Source organism: Pleurodeles waltl, chromosome 10 (genome assembly GCF_031143425.1).
Source record: "Pleurodeles waltl isolate 20211129_DDA chromosome 10, aPleWal1.hap1.20221129, whole genome shotgun sequence".
Classification (NCBI taxonomy): Eukaryota; Metazoa; Chordata; class Amphibia; order Caudata; family Salamandridae; genus Pleurodeles; species Pleurodeles waltl.
The window spans coordinates 96,238,288-96,255,709 of NC_090449.1; the positions used below are offsets into that span (position 1 = coordinate 96,238,288).

The 17,422-nt window shown below is 46.3% G+C and overlaps 1 protein-coding gene across 1 annotated transcript in view; it reads left to right on the forward strand.

Moving 5' to 3' along the window:
• The window catches only part of FAM20C (FAM20C golgi associated secretory pathway kinase), a 288,452-nt gene that overhangs the window by 250,631 nt on the left and 20,399 nt on the right, over positions 1-17,422 (forward strand). The gene's annotated exons all lie outside the window — the stretch shown is intronic.

Genomic DNA, 17,422 nt, shown 5'->3' on the forward strand with positions numbered 1-17,422 from the left:
GTTATGTACATTTAAATAATTGTTTGTACACATGCGTCTCGCAATTTATGAAATAGGGTGTAATGATTTGCATGAGCATTGGCATTAGGACAGGAGAAAGCAGCCGAAGGCAAAAGTCAATCTTTGATCTTTCTAAATAGGATCCTGTATTTTAAACATGTATTTACTGAAAGCACCGCTAACGTTACAGGAATTGCCATGTTAAGTGTATGTGCTGCCTGAAAGATGTCTGGAGGTGGCACGCTTTGAGAATAATGCAATGGGACAGTTGCCATGACAACAATCCTTTCATGGCAGAGATAAAGTAATTGTGTGGACCATGCACAAATTCTCAGCGCATACGTTTCTGCTGGCTTGGCGCGGTCAGTGCTGTAAATTGTGAAATGGTGGACTTTTCTGATGTGCTTAACTCAGTTTTCAATGTAACTATTGTTGAAGACCCCTTCCTGTTGATCCGAGAGAGTGCCACATTGGGATATTGATGGAGCTTCATCAGTCGCTTGACAATTACAACAACCACAATGTATTTTCGTTTTTTTTTTCTGGTGGCATAAACACATTAATTCAGTTTCAACATTGAAAATTACAACCATTGTTGTGTTAATAATGTCGGTATGGATGTGATTGTTCTTAAAAGTAATATGTTCTCTGCTTGTGTGTTACATAATCGTAGATAAAATAATGCCAATTAATTTCCAACATTTTGTAGGAATGCACCTGCCTTTAATTCCTGCTCACTGCTGTGTGTAATGATATTTAGAGTGTGATCTGATTTTAATGCTTCAGTTGTATCAAGCTATAGCAATAGACCATTCGTGATTTATAGAATGCACCACGCTAAAATGAGTATATCTACACCTGCCGTGGGTGCCAGCATCTGATTTCCTCTGTAAATGAATCTGCACTAAATAGAATCCACACTCTGAAGCCTGGACAATCGGTGTTACAAAAGTATCTAAATATTGCTTAGAGTTACGTCAATTTGCCTTTGTTCTGTTTAAAATGTTAGTATATATTCCCCCAAATGTTGCTGCACTTTATCACTCGTCAGTTAGAATAAAAAAATATATACTATTCCTTGTTCTATCTAAAATTCAATTTGCTCAAGGACATCACAGGTGTGCTTTAGTGATTTCCATATTTTCTTTAGAGTAAAACTTTGTGAATGGAACACAGGTTAACTCGTGGAACTCTGAGACGATAAACCGAATTTCCTCATTTTCTGAAAAGCAAATCTTTATGAATCTGTGCTTGCGTTTGCAGTGCATGGTGTTATTGTCAAGGAATTGCCAGAGAAACCACTGCCTTCTCATTCAATGAATTGTCTCTCCTGAAAAATATTAAATTACATACATGCTGTCAATAGGTTAAAAGATATGTAAGATATAGATTATTTTCTGCACAGTCAAAGGAAACAACACGATCTGATAATGATGTTATTTGAAGTATTCAATATTATAATAGTATAGTATTTAAGAACTTTAACTGCTATTTTTGATGGATGATCTCCTCTCAAAAAGTACCGGAGAAGCCCGTTGTGGTGAAGAATTGTGGAACAATTTGACAGGTCTCAGGAGCAGTGGCAAGCAGGATATAGCACCAGGGGAGAACTCACAGTATCTTGATGTTATCATTTATTTTCCTAGATTCATCTCATATTCTTCTTAACATCTAAGTTAATTCTTCAATTAAGCAATGAATCAATTATTGCATTTGGTGAGCTAACGCCATTTCATGCACCCCGGTTTGTGCATACTCCGACGATTTAAATGCCCTTTGTAATTTTAATTGTAAGGTATTTCCCTTTTTGTAAGTTATTTTTTGTTCACAGCTTCAAGATATTTTATCGTTAATGTAAAGTATTATATTATCACTCTTGAAAGTCAGCAGACTTGCATACACCATCCATTTGGTGCAAAATAAGCTCCTTTCTTGAATGCAGAGTAAATGCTGCTTTTCATGAAAATTATTAGAGTGACTCAATATTAACGACTGATTATATGCAATGCTGTGGGGTTTGTGCTTCGGGGTTGCAAAGCGCACTTCCAAAAATGTGTTTAAGGCAAATCTGTGAAGTTTGAAGCAAAACGAAAAATCAATGCCTTGTGCTTGAAATCAAAATACCAATGCCTTAAGTTTGTCGCCCGAGGCTGGAGCCTCTTTTTAATTAGAAGCTCCTGTCTGCAGAATCTGTCGTCAATCACCCCAGCACCTACACAGCTGTTAGTGTCAGAAAAGTGTGGGCGACCTTAGTCCATCTACAGGAGTGCTCAAAGTCAAAATCATCCTAAGAGTGCATTTGCTTTGTTCAGTTCAGCCAAGGAAAATAGTGAAGGCCTAGACACAAGTACCAGATTATGTTGCTCACTCCCCTCATCGGCCAAATCATGAATCCTATATGAAGGTTGTAAAACCGAATATACTAATTTCACATGTGATATTGTATGTGATATTATCTCAGGATTTTCCAGGGACACATTTGCCTGGTGTATTTTGTCCCTGGATAAAAGGCCGAAGTAGGGGAATTGCCACAGAAATCAATGGAGTAACCCCAATTCCATAGCGGACTGCTTGAAATCTAGGGGTGATTTCACATTTTAGTATTGCTGACCTCTGCTGTATCTGTAGTTTCATGTGCATTATTGCTTCCTCAGAATTACAGATGTAATTCTTGTGTGGCCTGAGAGACTAACCACAAATCATACATATATTTGAAAAATAATCATATATAGGGATGACACTCATTTCGACTTCAGAGTGTGGAGACATAAAAATTGACAACCCCATAATAAGAAATAGGTGGTCTTACAACAATTCCTAAATGAGGAAAAATTAGATAAACTCCTTATTGGTTGGCTATATAAGAGTAAGATCGTGTATGCAGGGTATTAGAAATTGGGTCTCTAGTTGGCAAAGGTATGCCCCCTGTCCAACTAGAGTCCACAATCCTAGTCAGGGTAAATCAGTTACACACCCTAAATTAGCCTGTGCTCACCCTCTGGTAGCTTGGTACAGAGCAGGCAGGCATAACTTAAGATGCAATGTGTAAAGCATTTGTGCAATTCACACACACACAGTAACAAAATAAAAACACCACAAAAAGACTCCACCTCAGTTTAGAAAAATAGAGAATATTTATCAGAGTAAAACAAGAATAAAACGACAAAAATTCAATAAGTTGAAGTTGAGCTATGATTTTTTAAAGATTAAGGGGGTCATTCTGACCCCGGCGGTCAGGGTCGGCGGGAGCACCGCCGACAGACCGGCGGTGCCCCGCAGGGCATTCTGACCGCGGCGGTTCGGCCGCGGTCAGACAAGGAAAACCGGCGGTCTCCTGCCGGTTTTCCGCTGCCCTACAGAATCCTCCATGGCTGCGGAGCGCGCTCCGCAGCCATGGGGATTCTGACATCCCCTACCGCCATCCTGTTCCTGGCGGGTCTCCCTCCAGGAACAGGATGGCGGTAGGGGGTGCCGCGAGGCCCCTGGGGGCCCCACAAAGTATTTCAGTGTCTGCTATGCAGACACTGAAATACGCGACGGGTGCCACTGCACCCGTCGCACCTTCCCACTACGCCGGCTCAATTCTGAGCCGGCGTCCTCGTGGGAAGGTTTGGCGGCCGCCCGCCAGCCCAGGGCAAATCCCAAAATACCCTCAGCGGTCTTTAGACCGCGGAGCGGTATTTTGGTGGGGGAACTTTGGCGGGCGGCCTCCGCCGCCCGCCGAAATTAGAATCAGGCCCTAAATGTAAAACAAAGCTTAAAAGTTACTTGCTGTCAAAAGATCACTTCAAGTCACTCAACCTTAATGGAAAGTAGACCCAGATAAGTTCAGCAGTTGAAATTCCTCGGATGGATCATTTGTCAATGTCAAGAGTCCCCTGCGTCGTCGTTGAGCTGCGCAAAATAGGTCCGTCGTCGTCATTGAGCTCCATTGAAGTGAATGCAGTGCACCGTCATCAAGCTGCGCCACGTGTCATCGCCGGACCATGAAAACTGTGAATCTGCTGTTGTCGATGTCAAGTCTCGCTGTCTGTCGGAGTCAATCTGCACTTAGCATTGAGGCGATGTCACCGAGCATCGGCTGCATCAAACATAAGATGCGTCAGCTCTGTTCATTGCAAAGTCCCCTATACTTTGAGGGTTGTAGGCAGCTGTTGATGTCCCTGAGATTGCAGAAGAACAGGGGGAAAGCCTGCAACCCCTTGGATTCACTCTGGATTCAGTAGGATGTATCCAGTCCTTGTCCTCAGCAAGACAGAGATCAGCAGCTGGGCAGCTCATCAAAGCAGTTCCTTGGGACAGTCAGTCCACACAAAGTGGTAATCCTTACAGCACAACAGTCTTCAATCTAGCAGAGTTCTTCCCAACCCGAGAGGTGTACTGATTTGGTAGGGTCAGAGAACCAATACTTATACCCAAATGTGCCTTGGAAGTGGGGGTGACTTCAAAGCAGCTTCTTGAAGTGCACAGAGATTCTTTTTTCCAGGCCCTGGCTCCAGACTACTAGTAGGGGGGTAATTGGCCCTTTGTTTGGGGACAGGCAATTCCCTATTGAAGTGTGTTAGCTCCTCTCATGCTTCAGAGCCTTTTGCCACACCCACCCTTCCTGTGTTTGTGGCTGTCTAGAGGGAATGCACAAAGTGTAGCTGTCACCTTTCCCAGACGTGTATTAGAGACAGGCTGCAAGGCATACAGAGCAGTAAGAGCAGAGAAATGCCCACTTTCTAAAAGTGTCATTTTTTAAATAGTAATGTTAAATCCAACCTTTCCAGTACAGAGGATTTATCATTATCACTCCTGTTAGACCTGACAGCCTTAGGGTAGTCACCCCTAACTTTTTGCCTGCCTCCCTCCACTTTTGAGACACTGTTTTTGCTGGTTTATAGACTCTGCGCACTTTACCCCTGCTAACCAGGGCTAAAGTGCATATGCTCTCTCCCCTAAAACATGGTAACCTGGAATCATACCTGATTGGACTATTAATTTACTTATAAGTCCCTAGTAAGGTGCACTCTATGTGCATAGGGCTGGTAAATTAAATGCTACTAGTGGGCCAGCAGCACTGGTTGTGCCACCCACCTAAGTAGCCCCTTCTCCTTGTCTCAGGCCTGCCATTGCAAGGCCTGTGTGTGCAGTTTCACTGCCACATCGACTTGGCATTTAAAAGTTCTTGCCAAGCCTAGAACTCCCCTTTTTCTACATATAAGTCACCCTTAATGAGTGCCCTAGGTAACCCCTAGGGCAGGGTGCTGTGTAAGTAAAAGGCAGGACATGTACCTATGTAGTTATATGTCCTGGTAGTGTAAAAACTCCTAAATTCATTTTTCACACTACTGTGAGGCCTGCTCCCTTCATAGGCTAACATTGGGGCTGCCCTCATACACTGTTGAAGTGGCAACTGCTGATCTGAAAGGAGCAGGAAGGTCATATTTAGTATGGCCAGAATGGTAATACAAAATCCTACTGACTGGTGAAGTCGGATTTAATATTACTATTCTAGAAATGCCACTTTTAGAAAGTGAGCATTTCTTTGCACTTAAATCCTTCTGTGCCTTACAATCCACGTCTGGCTGGGCTTGGTTGTCAGCTCCTTGTGCATTCACTCAGACACACCCCAAACACAGGGTACTCAGCCTCACTTGCATACATCTGCATTTTGAATGGGTCTTCCTGGGCTGGGAGGGTGGAGGGCCTGCTCTCACACAAAGGACTGCCACACCCCCTACTGGGACCCTGGCAGACAGGATTGAACTGAAAGGGGACCTGGTGCACTTCTTAGCCACTCTTTGAAGTCTCCCCCACTTCAAAGGCACATTTGGGTATAAAACAGGGCCTCTGCCCTACCTCATCAGACACTTGCTGGAGAAGAAACTGAACCAGAAACTACATCCTGCCAAGAAGAACTGCCTGGCTGCTCAAAGGACTCACCTGTCTGCTTTCTACAAAGGACTGCTGCCTTGCTGTTGCCCTGCTGCCTTGCTGAACTCTTGTCTGGCTGTGAAAGTGCTCTCCAAGGGCTTGGATAGAGCTTGCCTCCTGTTCCTTGAAGTCTCAGGACCAAAAAGACTTCTCTCTTTTACTTGGACGCTCCGTGCGCTGAAAATTTCGACGCACAGCTTGTTTCGTGGCGAGAAAAACACCGCACTCCAACGCTGATCGACGCGACGCTCTTGGGACGATCGAAGATCCGACGCACGGCCTCGCAAGGACAACGCCGCCCGACCTCTAGAGGAGAAATCGACGCGACGCCTGCCGTGAGATCGTAATTTCAACGCGCAGCCCCGCAGATCGAAGTCTAGAGGAGAAATCGACGCGACGCCTGCCGTGAGATCGTAATTTCAACGCGCAGCCCCGCAGACCGACGCGCAGCCGGAGAACAAGCAGGAAAATCCACGCCCAGACCCGGGACATCTGGTAATCCCCGCGATCCACAGAAAGAGACTGTCCGCGTGCCGGAAAACGATGCCGACTTCCCTGCGTGGAAAATAACGACGCAAGTCCGTGTGTGCTGGGGAGAAATCGACGCACACACCCTTTTTCCACGCACCTCTTCTCTTGTGGCCCTCTGAGGAGATTTTTCCACTCCCAACCAGGTACTTGTGCTTGAAAGAGACTTTGTTTATATTCTAAAGACTTAAGACACTTTATATCACTTCTCTGTGATATTCCTACATTTTTTTCAATTGCAACTTTATTAGTTTTGACCTACAATTATCATATATTTTTCTAAACACTGTGTGGTGTATTTCTGTGGTGCTATATGGTGGTATTGTATGAGTTAAGCCTGACTGCTCGTGCCAAGCTACCAGAGGGTGGGCACAGGATAATCTTGGATAGTGTGTGACTTACCCTGACTAGAGTGAGGGCTTTTGCTTGAACAGAGGGTAACCTGACTGCCAACCAAAAACCCCATTTCTAACATTGGTGATCAGCGGTGAGGATAGGACTTGTATTTGTGCAGTGACATACAGTAGCTAAGTATATCACTACCTACCCACAGTTGAAGGTCAACTTGGTTTTTATCTCTTTTTTGAAAATCCGATTTTTTCCTGACAATTTTCAAAAACTAAATCCTCACTCAACATGTCTCTGACTGGGTCTCAGACAGGGGACTTTGACCTAGTCCAGTTGGATTCATATACGGTCAAACAACTAAGAGGATTCTGCAGGGCATTGAGGGTACCCACCCAAGGGGCCTCCAGAAAGGAGGACTTTCAAGTGGCGCTGAGGGCCTGGGCAGAAGCCCATTTAGAGGATGATGAGGAAGAGGAGCCAGAACATGGCCCCTCAGAGGAATTTTCACTATCTGTGGATGGTGTTACCACTGCAATTGTGCCCCCTTCCAGACCAGGGAGCAGTGTCTCTATGCAAAGCCTGACCGCAGAGGAAAGGAGAGAGGAAAGGGAGTTCCAATTGCAAATGGCAAAACTGAAAATTGAGGCTCAACAGGAGGAGAGGAGGGCAGAAAGAGAAGCCAAACAAGCTGAGGCTGAAAGAACAGCCAAGCAGATTCAAGAGGAAGCTGAAAGAGCAGCCAAACAGGTGGAAGCTGAAAGAGCTTTGGCTGAAAATAAACTATTGTTGGCTCATGAACTGAGTCTCAAAGAACTGGAGATCAAGGCGAGACAGTCTGAATCCAGCAATAATGGTGGCAGCATACAGACAGGACCTGCTGGAGAAAAAAAGGTTTGTATACCCAAAAATGTGGTGCCCAGTTTTGTGGTGAGAGATGACATAGATAAATGGTTAGCTGCTTATGAAGTTGCACTAAGGGCTCATGAGGTTCCTGAAGGGCAATGGGGGGTAGCTATGTGGGGTTATGTGCCGCCATTGGGGAGGGACACACTTCTCACATTGGATCAACCTGATCAAAACACATACCCACTTCAGAAAGCCACTTTACTTGCCAAGTTTGGGCTGACCCCTGAGGGATACCGTCAGAGGTTCAGGGACAGCACCAAACAAACCACACAAACATGGGTAGATTTCTTTGATTTCTCCAGTAAGGCACTGAATGGATGGGTGCGGGCAACAAATTAGCAGATTATAAAGGTTTATATAACTTGATTCTGAGAGAGCATATGCTTAATACTACTTATACAGATTTGCACCAGCACCTAGTGGATAGTAAGCTGACTGATCCCAGGAAGCTTGCTAAGGAGGCGGACCTCTGGGTTAGCACCAGAGTGTCCAAGAAGGTACCTGGGGGGGACTCCCACAAAGGTGGTCAGGGTTCCCAACAGAAGAAAGAGGGGGGAGATAAACTTGCAGATAAGGAACTCTCCAAAGGCCCCCAAAAGAATTCCCAGGGAGGGGGTGGCAACCCTTCCTTTTCCAAATTTGGGAAAAAGCCAGGGACATATGACAAGTCAGGGAAATCTAGCCCCAAATGCATGGAGTGTTACCAGTATGGTCACTACAAAGGCGATCCACAGTGCCCCAAGAGGGCACCGTCCACTACCGGACAGGCACCTGGGTTGACTAGTGTAGCGCTCGGGGGGGAGATGGACCCAAATAGCTTTGGGGAGCAGGTAGAGATTTCCCTAGTGTCCCTGGGAGAAGGAGAAATGGTGCCCAAGGCCCACATGCCCAGAAATACTTCTAAGTACCGGCAGTGGGTCACCATTGATGGGCAGAAGGTGGAGGCTCTGCATGACACAGGAGCCAGTATGACTACTATCAAGAGTCAGCTGGTGTCAACAGAACAGATAGTACCTAATACATTCCACCAGGTCAGAGTCGCTGACAATCGCGAGAGTCACCTACCGGTGGCTCTGGTTCCCTTTGAGTGGGGGGGGGGTCTCTGGTACTCTGAAAGTAGCTGTGAGTCCTGTCATGCCTGTAGATTGTCTGTTAGGCAATGATCTTGAGCACACTGCTTGGAAAGAAGTGGAGCTCAGGTCTCACCTGGAGATGTTAGGGTTACCTGAGTGGGTCTGCATGACCACACGGTCCATGGCTGACCAAGAGGGAAGTCAAGGGCATCTGGAGCCTGGAACGATGGCCCAGAGAGCTGCCAAGAGGAGGGACCAGGGGCGCGGGAAACCGGCCCCAGAAGTTCCCACAGTGGCTGACGGGGCTCCTGAGGAGGAGGCTCCCGAGCCAACTGGGGAAGACATTGCCGCCCTAGGTGACTTACCTGAGCTTGCTGGCTGGCAAGTTGAGGGTGGACCCACCAGGGAGGAATTCTGCAAGGCGCAGAAAGAATGTCCCACTCTGGAAGGTTTGAGGAAACAAGCCTCAAACCAGGCAGCAGGCGACGCCTCTGGCAATCACCACCTATATTGGGAGAATGATCTCCTCTACAGTGAGCCTAAGGTTCCGGCCTTTGGGGCAGCACGGATGCTGGTGGTCCCCCAATGTTACCGAACCTTCCTACTGGGTCTGGCTCTCGACATTCCCCTGGCAGGACATTTGGGGCAGGGCAAGACCTTTAACAGGCTTGTCACCCACTTTTATTGGCCCAAAATCAGGACACACTCAGATAAGTTCTGCAGATCTTGTCCTACCTGCCAGGCCAGTGGTAAAGCAGGAAAAAGGGTTAAAACCCCCCTGATTCCACTTCCTGTCGTTGGCACCCCCTTTGAAAGGGTGGGCATCGACATTGTTGGTCCCTTGGACCCCAAAACTGCCTTAGGCAACAGGTTCATCCTGGTTTTGGTGGACCATGCCACCCGTTACCCAGAGGCCATCCCTCTGAGGACCGTAACTGCACCGGTGGTGGCCAGAACCCTGATGGGGATATTTACCCGTGTGGGATTCCCCAAGGAAATAGTGTCTGACAGAGGCACTAACTTCATGTCTGCATACATGAAGTCTCTGTGGGATGCGTGTGGTGTAACTTACAAGTTCACCACACCCTATCACCCCCAGGCTAATGGTCTTGTGGAGAGATTCAACAAGACCCTGAAAGGCATGATTGGTGGCCTCCCTGAGGCCATGAGGCGTAAGTGGGACGTCCTCTTACCATGCCTTCTCTTTGCTTACAGAGAGGTCCCCCAGAGGGGGGTAGGGTTCAGTCCCTTTGAGCCTCTCTACGGGTACCCTGTCAGAGGACCCTTAAGCATTGTCCAGGAGGGGTTGGAGAAAGCTCCAAAGACACCCCCTCAGGATGTGGTCAGCTATATGTTGGCCCTCCGCAACCAGATGACCTGCTTCTGGAAAGAGGCCCAAAGTAACCTTGAGGCCAGTCAAGAGGTAATGAAACACTGGTATGACCAGAAGGCCACCCTGGTAGAGTTTCAACCTGGAGACAAAGTGTGGGTAATGGAGCCAGTAGAGCCCAGAGCTCTCCAGGACCGCTGGTCTGGCCCATTTGAAATAAAGGAGCGGAAAGGGGAGGCCACTTACCTAGTGGACCTCCAAACCCCTAGGAATCCCATAAGGGTGCTCCATGTGAACCGACTAAAAGCTCATTTTGAGAGGTCGGAGATCAACATGCTTCTGGTCACGGATGAGGGAACGGAAGAGGAGAGTGAACCTCTCCCCGACCTCCTCTCTGCCCAAGAAGGTGATGGGTCAGTAAGCTGGGTCATTCTGTCTGACTCCCTGACTCTAAACCAGAAAGGAGACTGCTATGAGCTGTTGGAGCAGTTCTCCCCCCTGTTCTCCCTTACTCCTGGACTGACCCACCTCTGTGTTCATGATATTGACACTGGTGACAGTCTCCCTGTGAAGAACAAAATTTACAGGTTGTCGGATAAGGTGAAGGCCAGCATCAAGGAGGAGGTCTCCAAGATGTTGACTCTAGGGGTTATCGAGAAATCCAGTAGTCCCTGGGCCAGCCCAGTGGTGTTGGTCCCTAAGGCTACTGCCCCAGGTGCGAAGCCAGAACTCCGGTTCTGTGTGGACTACCGGGGTCTCAACTCAGTCACACGGACTGATGCTCACCCCATCCCCCGAGCTGATGAGCTCGTGGACAGGCTAGGCGCTGCCAAGTTCCTGAGTAGGTTTGATCTTACTTCAGAGTACTGGCAGATCGCCCTGACTGAGGGGGCCAAGGAAAGATCCGCATTCTCAACCCCTGATGGCCATTACCAGTTCCGGGTGATGCCGCTTGGGTTGAAAAATGCTCCCGCTACCTTCCAACGGTTGGTTAACGGGGTCCTAGCTGGCAAGGATGCCTTCTGTGCAGCCTACCTGGATGACATAGCTGTCTACAGTCCAGCTGGGAGGAACACCTGCTTCACCTCAAGGAGGTGCTTCAGGCCCTGCAACAGGCAGGCCTGACCATCGAGGCCAGTAAGTGCCAGATTGGGCAGGGTTCCGTGGTGTACTTGGGACACCTAGTGGGTGGTGGCAAGGTGCAGCCACTCCAGGCCAAGATTGAAACTATCAAGGCCTGGCAACCACCACGAACGCAGACTGAGGTGAGAGCCTTTCTAGGCCTCACCGGATACTACCGCAGATTTGTCAAGGGCTATGGTACCATTGTAACACCGTTGACAGAACTCACTTCCAAGAAACAACCTAGGTTGGTGAATTGGACAGAGGCTTGTCAGAAAGCCTTTGACGCCCTGAAGGAAGCCATGTGCACGGCCCCCGTACTCATGGCCCCTGACTACTCCCAGGAATTTATCGTGCAGACAGACGCTTCAGAGCATGGCATAGGGGCAGTCCTAGCACAGCTGAATGAGGAGGGCAGAGATCAACTGGTAGTCTTTATTAGCAGAAGGCTATTACCACGGGAACAGAGGTGGAGTGCTATTGAGAGAGAAGCTTTTGCTGTGGTCTGGGCACTGAAGAAGCTAAGACCCTACCTGTTTGGGACTCACTTCCGGGTTCAGACAGACCACAGGCCCCTCAGATGGCTCATGCAGATGAGGGGTGAGAATCCAAAACTCTTGAGGTGGTCCATTTCCCTACAGGGGATGGACTTTACGGTGGAACATCGCCCAGGGGTTGACCACGCCAATGCTGATGGTCTCTCCAGGTACTTCCGCCTTAGCGATGAGAGCTCCCAGGAGGTCGGGGAGCTCTCCCCACTTTCAGCTGGGGGGGACACATGTTAGACCTGACAGCCTTAGGGTAGTCACCCCTAACTTTTTGCCTGCCTCCCTCCACTTTTGGGACACTGTTTTTGCTGGTTTATGGACTCTGCGCACTTTACCCCTGCTAACCAGGGCTAAAGTGCATATGCTCTCTCCCCTAAAACATGGTAACCTGGAATCATACCTGATTGGACTATTAATTTACTTATAAGTCCCTAGTAAGGTGCACTCTATGAGCATAGGGCTGGTAAATTAAATGCTACTAGTGGGCCAGCAGCACTGGTTGTGCCACCCACCTAAGTAGCCCCTTCTCCTTGTCTCAGGCCTGCCATTGCAAGGCCTGTGTGTGCAGTTTCACTGCCACATCAACTTGGCATTTAAAAGTTCTTGCCAAGCCTAGAACTCCCCTTTTTCTACATATAAGTCACCCTTAATGTGTGCCCTAGGTAACCCCTAGGGCAGCGTGCTGTGTAAGTAAAAGGCAGGACATGTACCTATGTAGTTATATGTCCTGGTAGTGTAAAAACTCCTAAATTCATTTTTCACACTACTGTGAGGCCTGCTCCCTTCATAGGCTAACATTGGGGCTGCCCTCATACACTGTTGAAGTGGCAACTGCTGATCTGAAAGGAGCAGGAAGGTCATATTTAGTATGGCCAGAATGGTAATACAAAATCCTACTGACTGGTGAAGTCGGATTTAATATTACTATTCTAGAAATGCCACTTTTAGAAAGTGAGCATTTCTTTGCACTTAAATCCTTCTGTGCCTTACAATCCACGTCTGGCTGGGCTTGGTTGACAGCTCCTTGTGCATTCACTCAGACACACCCCAAACACAGGGTACTCAGCCTCACTTGCATACATCTGCATTTTGAATGGGTCTTCCTGGGCTGGGAGGGTGGAGGGCCTGCTCTCACACAAAGGACTGCCACACCCCCTACTGGGACCCTGGCAGACAGGATTGAACTGAAAGGGGACCTGGTGCACTTCTTAGCCACTCTTTGAAGTCTCCCCCACTTCAAAGGCACATTTGGGTATAAAACAGGGCCTCTGACCTACCTCATCAGACACTTCCTGGAGAAGAAACCTGAACCAGAAACTACATCCTGCCAAGAAGAACTGCCTGGCTGCTCAAAGGACTCACCTGTCTGCTTTCTACAAAGGACTGCTGCCTTGCTGTTGCCCTGCTGCCTTGCTGAACTCTTGTCTGGCTGTGAAAGTGCTCTCCAAGGGCTTGGATAGAGCTTGCCTCCTGTTCCTTGAAGTCTCAGGACCAAAAAGACTTCTCTCTTTTACTTGGACGCTCCGTGCGCCGAAAATTTAGACGCACAGCTTGTTTCGCGGCGAGAAAAACGCCGCACTCCGACGCTGATCGACGCGACGCTCTTGGGACGATCGAAGATCCGACGCACGGCCTCGCAAGGACAACGCCGCCCGACCTCTAGAGGAGAAATCGACGCGACGCCTGCCGTGAGATCGTAATTTCAACGTGCAGCCCCGCAGATCGAAGTCTAGAGGAGAAATCGACGCAACGCCTGCCGTGAGATCGTATTTTCGACACGCAGCCCCGCAGACCGACGCGCAGCCGGAGAACAAGCAGGAAAATCCATGCCCAGACCCGGGACATCTGGTAATCCCCGCGATCCACAGAAAGAGACTGTCCACGTGCCGGAAAACGACGCCGACTTCCCCGCGTGGAAAATAACGACGCAAGTCCGTGTGTGCTGGGGAGAAATCGACGCACACACCCTTTTTCCACGCACCTCTTCTCTTGTGGCCCTCTGAGGAGATTTTTCCACTCCCAACCAGGTACTTGTGCTTGAAAGAGACTTTGTTTATATTCTAAAGACTTAAGACACTTTATATCACTTCTCTGTGATATTCCTACATTTTTTTTCAATTGCAACTTTATTCGTTTTGACCTACAATTATCCTGATAAATATTATATATTTTTCTAAACACTGTGTGGTGTATTTTTGTGGTGCTATATGGTGGTATTGTATGATTTATTGCACAAATACTTTACACATTGCCTTCTAAGTTAAGCCTGACTGCTCGTGCCAAGCTACCAGAGGGTGGGCACAGGATAATCTTGGATAGTGTGTGACTTACCCTGACTAGAGTGAGGGCTTTTGCTTGAACAGAGGGTAACATGACTGCCAACCAAAAACCCCATTTCTAACAACTCCAATAATATGAAACATCATGTAGCTACTCCTCTCTGATCAAGAATTACAGCTTAAAGGTATACTAAGGAATTTCCAGTGCTGGGGTGTGAGAGAGAAGAGTATGCCTCATATTAACGAAAAACAACTTTGGGAGTATTTCACTACCAGAACATGTAAAACGTATAAGTACATGTCCTGCCTTTTACTTACATAACACCCTTCCCTATGGGTCACCTAGGGTATACCTTAGGGGTAGGTTATATGTGATAAAAGGGGATTTTAAGGCTAGGCTAGGTGTTTTAAATGCCAAGTCGAAGTGGCAGTGAAACTGCAATAGTAGGCCTGAGACAGGTTTGAAATGCTTCTTGTGTGGGTGGCACAATCAATGCTGCAGGCCCAATAGTAACATTCCATTTACAGGCCCTGGGGATATGGTTTACCAATTTAAAATGGACTTACAAATAAATTAAATATGCCAATTGTGGATAAACCAATGTTACCATGTTTAGGGGAGAAGCACGTGCACTTTAGCACTGGCCCGTAGTGGTAAGGTGCTCAGAATCCTAAGGCCAACAAAAAGATGTAGCACAAACAGAAGATAAAAGGCAAAAGTCAGCGGGAAGACCACCCTTAGACTCTCAGGGCTAACACACGGCCACAAAGATCTTCAATGCCATTAAGGAGTCCTACCTCAAGATATAAGAATCGGTCTAAAGTTTGTCCCTGCCCACAAACTGCCAATGAGAAAATTAAGCCACTTTAATGACTCATATTCAGCCTCCCAAGGAAAGAAACCAGACAGCATCAAGATCAACTAAGTAAAGGATGAAGCTGAGGTTAAATAGAATCCAGGGCGCAGAATATTGCTCTCTCACTTGTCTCCCAATTAGTCATTTAAACACATTCAATTAAATCAGCCTTACCAGCAAAAAATGTGGATACAGGTTTCTGTAGCCACCTAAAACCACCCTGAAACACACTGAAGGGAACCAAAAGGGCTCTTAATCACCAAAGGAGACTTACTATGTAGTTACAACCCAGAATAAGAGAGAGGCATCTTCACGAAGAAGCTACAATTTCCTAGGCCATTGTAACCCCGCACAAACTTCCACAGGGACATCTTATGTTGGTATATGCGTGAAAGACAGTAAGGATTTGGTAAGCATTCTGCTGCATACATGGACCACCTAGTCCACAGAATTTAATTAATGTTGTTTTTCATACCACTGCTTCATCTTGCAAATACCTTCGAGGACACTGTTCCATATATTCTTTAAAAGTTAAAAACAATTTCCGTGCATTGAGGAGCCTCAAGATACTTTTAACACTGTGTAGATCACCTCCAATATATTAAAATATTTAGAACAATAGGTAATAACACCACACACTGTTCTTTAGCCACTTTCTGAATTGAGTAGTGCCAAAATGTTGGTGCTACTCTTGCATAGTAAATCAATAGCATTAAAAAAAATGGCGCAATTGCCCCTACCCTGCGCCATGTGCACCGTTTTTTAAATACGACACACACATGGTCACGGTAGGTGGTCGCTAAGGGGCGCAAGGAAAGTGGGTAGCACCACTTTTCTTTTATCTGCCCCTAAGTGTTTGTTAAATTACCCAAAGAACACTTCTGCCAAATTTGTATTTTTTTAAAACTATGCTAACTTTGTGAACTTGTGACAGGAAAATAGCGGGGGAAAAGTCCACCAAATGGTTTTGCTGGAATATCTCACGCAATTTGCTACCCTGATAAAACAGATTAACCCAAGATCATTTGGAAATAATTAACCTAGATTTACTTTTTCCACAGGGATGAGTGCCATTATAAGTCCATTTAGTCATTTTCATTTAAAAAAGTCACAGATGATATCAAATGCTAATGCGACAGCTACCTCTCAACTGGGACCATTGCAGCTTTTTGTATGGTGCACGTATGGCAAAGTCATACATTATACCATATGTGTACAAGTGTTTCAAAACGGAAAAATAGATTACCGGATATATGAGATGATGCTGCGAAATATCTTATTCTTTGAAACAGGATAACACAAGTTAAACTCTATTCAAATTCATTGAAAGAGCTGCGCCTTTAATCGGTTATTCAAATGTTTCACACTGTGCTTATCACTGTGAACACAGGCCTACATTTTATTGACCAGAAAACACAGTGTAGTTTGCCAACACAGATAGATAAGGAGAACACATCTACGGGGAACACAGCGGGTTCGTTTCTCCCTGTTGCAGATGTGTTTGTTTAGAGTTTAAAAGGGAACTATAGGGGCATGTTTAGACTGTATCTAAATCTTTTAAAGGATTCCCTTAAGATAAAGCTTTTATTTCCACCCCCTTTATCTAAAATGTTCCAAATGCGGTGCTTGTCACAACTTCCTTCTCACATTCTGCACGTGGTCTCTAATGAGGGGTTTTACTGAATAGGCCATTGCTTTTCGATCAAATCATTGTTCAACTTCGGATACCAAACTGCAAAGATAATTGGTGGATTTGTAGCAGAGCAAAGCTGGTCCAGGCAGACCGGTTTGTTTTGCAATTTACAGTGGCTTTCTGTAGTTTCAAAAATCATAAAATTCAGCAGCAATTCCGTGCATACAGATTGCCCACTTTTTGCACCAGTACATGGGTGTAACAAATACTCTTGTACACTGTTGGCATACAGATATATTACGTTATGCACTAGTGCATAACAGTAACAAATTATCCTGTACACTTTTTTCATTATAATATTTTCATATTACACACGTATGCACTAGTGCATACTTTTCCTACTGCTATACCCTGCACATTAGGCACTGATGCATAAGTGTTACAAATGCTCTTAGCATTGTTTGCATACAGATAGATTATGTTCTGCATTAGTGCATAAGTGTAACAAATGCTCTTGTACATTGCTTTCATAAGGCCAGATTACCTATGTATGCACTAGTGCATAGTTGTCATACGGATATTCTACACATGTTAGGCACTGATGCATAAGTGTAACAAATGCTCTTGTACATTGTTTGCATACAGTTAGAGTACGTTCTGCACTAGTGTGTAAGTGTAACAAATGCTCTTTTACATTGCTTTCATAAGGCCAGATTACCTATGTATGCACTAGTGCATAGTTGTCATACGGATATTCTACACATGTTAGGCACTGATGCATAAGTGTAACAAATGCTCTTGTACATTGTTTGCATACAGTTAGAGTACGTTCTGCACTAGTGTGTAAGTGTAACAAATGCTCTTTTACATTGCTTTCAT